This window comes from Hypomesus nipponensis, chromosome 5 (assembly GCF_054491055.1).
Source record: "Hypomesus nipponensis isolate SF chromosome 5, ASM5449105v1, whole genome shotgun sequence".
Lineage (NCBI taxonomy): Eukaryota > Metazoa > Chordata > Actinopteri > Osmeriformes > Osmeridae > Hypomesus > Hypomesus nipponensis.
In genome coordinates this window covers 15,502,501-15,505,000 of record NC_140365.1, presented here as the reverse complement: position 1 = coordinate 15,505,000, position 2,500 = coordinate 15,502,501, and the positions used below count along the sequence as shown (strand labels likewise).

Genomic DNA, 2,500 nt, shown 5'->3' with positions numbered 1-2,500 from the left:
GTTAGTACTTGGATGGGAGACCGCCTGGGAATACCAGGTGCTGTATGCTCTTTTGCTCATTCACTTAGAAACTGAAATCTTGCAATATGCACAAGTAGTCCTTCATGAAAGGGGCTGGAAGCTGTTTTCATTTTGACACGAGAGAGAGAGAGAGAGAGAGAGACCACCTTGCATTGTCAATTGCTAAATCTGTATATGGATAAGTAGCCTATGGTTGTCAACTTATTTCGTACGGCCATACCAGCCTGGCAACGCCCGATCTCGTCTGATCTCGGAAGCTAAGCAGGGTCGGGCCTGGTTAGTACTTGGATGGGAGACCGCCTGGGAATACCAGGTGCTGTATGCTCTTTTGCTCATTCACTTAGAAACTGAAATCTTGCAATATGCACAAGTAGTCCTTCATGAAAGGGGCTGGAAGCTGTTTTCATTTTGACACGAGAGAGAGAGAGAGAGAGAGAGGGAGAGACCACCTTTTATTGTCAATTGCTAAATCTGTATATGGATAAGTAGCCTATGGTTGTCAACTTATTTTGTACGGCCATACCAGCCTGGCAACGCCCGATCTCGTCTGATCTCGGAAGCTAAGCAGGGTCGGGTCTGGTTAGTAATTGGATGGGAGACCGCCTGGGAATACCAGGTGCTGTATGCTCTTTTGCTCATTCACTTAGAAACTGACATCTTGCAATATGCACAAGTAGTCCTTCATGAAAGGGGCTGGAAGCTGTTTTCATTTTGACACGAGAGAGAGAGAGAGAGAGATAGAGAGAGACTACCTTGCATTGTCAATTGCTAAATCTGTATATGGATAAGTAGCCTATGGTTGTCAACTTATTTCGTACGGCCATACCAGCCTGGCAACGCCCGATCTCGTCTGATCTCGGAAGCTAAGCAGGGTCGGGCCTGGTTAGTACTTGGATGGGAGACCGCCTGGGAATACCAGGTGCTGTATGCTCTTTTGCTCATTCACTTAGAAACTGAAATCTTGCAATATGCACAAGTAGTCCTTCATGAAAGGGGCTGGAAGCTGTTTTCATTTTGACACGAGAGAGAGAGAGAGAGAGAGAGAGACCACCTTGCATTGTCAATTGCTAAATCTGTATATGGATAAGTAGCCTATGGTTGTCAACTTATTTTGTACGGCCATACCAGCCTGGCAACGCCCGATCTCGTCTGATCTCGGAAGCTAAGCAGGGTCGGGCCTGGTTAGTACTTGGATGGGAGACCGCCTGGGAATACCAGGTGCTGTATGCTCTTTTGCTCATTCACTTAGAAACTGACATCTTGCAATATGCACAAGTAGTCCTTCATGAAAGGGGCTGGAAGCTGTTTTCATTTTGACACGAGAGAGAGAGAGAGAGAGAGAGAGAGAGAGAGAGAGACTACCTTGCATTGTCAATTGCTAAATCTGTATATGGATAAGTAGCCTATGGTTGTCAACTTATTTCGTACGGCCATACCAGCCTGGCAACGCCCGATCTCGTCTGATCTTGGAAGCTAAGCAGGGTCGGGCCTGGTTAGTAATTGGATGGGAGACCGCCTGGGAATACCAGGTGCTGTATGCTCTTTTGCTCATTCACTTAGAAACTGACATCTTGCAATATGCACAAGTAGTCCTTCATGAAAGGGGCTGGAAGCTGTTTTCATTTTGACACGAGAGAGAGAGAGAGAGAGAGAGAGAGAGAGAGAGAGAGAGACTACCTTGCATTGTCAATTGCTAAATCTGTATATGGATAAGTAGCCTATGGTTGTCAACTTATTTCGTACGGCCATACCAGCCTGGCAACGCCCGATCTCGTCTGATCTCGGAAGCTAAGCAGGGTCGGGCCTGGTTAGTACTTGGATGGGAGACCGCCTGGGAATACCAGGTGCTGTATGCTCTTTTGCTCATTCACTTAGAAACTGAAATCTTGCAATATGCACAAGTAGTCCTTCATGAAAGGGGCTGGAAGCTGTTTTCATTTTGACACGAGAGAGAGAGAGAGAGAGAGAGACCACCTTGCATTGTCAATTGCTAAATCTGTATATGGATAAGTAGCCTATGGTTGTCAACTTATTTCGTACGGCCATACCAGCCTGGCAACGCCCGATCTCGTCTGATCTCGGAAGCTAAGCAGGGTCGGGCCTGGTTAGTACTTGGATGGGAGACCGCCTGGGAATACCAGGTGCTGTATGCTCTTTTGCTCATTCACTTAGAAACTGAAATCTTGCAATATGCACAAGTAGTCCTTCATGAAAGGGGCTGGAAGCTGTTTTCATTTTGACACGAGAGAGAGAGAGAGAGAGAGAGGGAGAGACCACCTTTTATTGTCAATTGCTAAATCTGTATATGGATAAGTAGCCTATGGTTGTCAACTTATTTTGTACGGCCATACCAGCCTGGCAACGCCCGATCTCGTCTGATCTCGGAAGCTAAGCAGGGTCGGGTCTGGTTAGTAATTGGATGGGAGACCGCCTGGGAATACCAGGTGCTGTATGCTCTTTTGCTCATTCACTTAGAAAC

The 2,500-nt window shown here is 46.7% G+C and overlaps 6 non-coding genes and 3 pseudogenes across 6 annotated transcripts in view; all 9 read left to right on the top strand.

The window, feature by feature from the left end:
- LOC146290597 (5S ribosomal RNA) overlaps positions 1-49 on the top strand; it is a 119-nt gene extending 70 nt beyond the window's left edge. The window contains exon 1 of the ribosomal RNA XR_014755790.1: positions 1-49. This exon is cut by the window's left edge and continues 70 nt beyond it. This is a non-coding gene — a ribosomal RNA (5S ribosomal RNA).
- Positions 50-227: 178 nt separating this feature from the next.
- LOC146290596 (5S ribosomal RNA) lies at positions 228-346 on the top strand. The gene has a single exon (XR_014755789.1). It is a non-coding gene; the product is annotated as a 5S ribosomal RNA (ribosomal RNA).
- A 184-nt stretch (positions 347-530) lies between these two features.
- On the top strand, positions 531-649 carry LOC146290595 (5S ribosomal RNA; annotated as a pseudogene).
- Positions 650-833: 184 nt separating this feature from the next.
- Positions 834-952, top strand: LOC146290594 (5S ribosomal RNA). Its single transcript, XR_014755787.1, has one exon. It is a non-coding gene; the product is annotated as a 5S ribosomal RNA (ribosomal RNA).
- A 180-nt stretch (positions 953-1,132) lies between these two features.
- LOC146290593 (5S ribosomal RNA) lies at positions 1,133-1,251 on the top strand. Its single transcript, XR_014757141.1, has one exon. It is a non-coding gene; the product is annotated as a 5S ribosomal RNA (ribosomal RNA).
- A 192-nt stretch (positions 1,252-1,443) lies between these two features.
- On the top strand, positions 1,444-1,562 carry LOC146290592 (5S ribosomal RNA; annotated as a pseudogene).
- A 196-nt stretch (positions 1,563-1,758) lies between these two features.
- On the top strand, positions 1,759-1,877 carry LOC146290591 (5S ribosomal RNA). The gene has a single exon (XR_014755786.1). It is a non-coding gene; the product is annotated as a 5S ribosomal RNA (ribosomal RNA).
- A 178-nt stretch (positions 1,878-2,055) lies between these two features.
- On the top strand, positions 2,056-2,174 carry LOC146290590 (5S ribosomal RNA). The gene has a single exon (XR_014755785.1). It is a non-coding gene; the product is annotated as a 5S ribosomal RNA (ribosomal RNA).
- Positions 2,175-2,358: 184 nt separating this feature from the next.
- On the top strand, positions 2,359-2,477 carry LOC146290589 (5S ribosomal RNA; annotated as a pseudogene).
- The last annotated feature ends 23 nt before the right edge of the window (positions 2,478-2,500 follow it).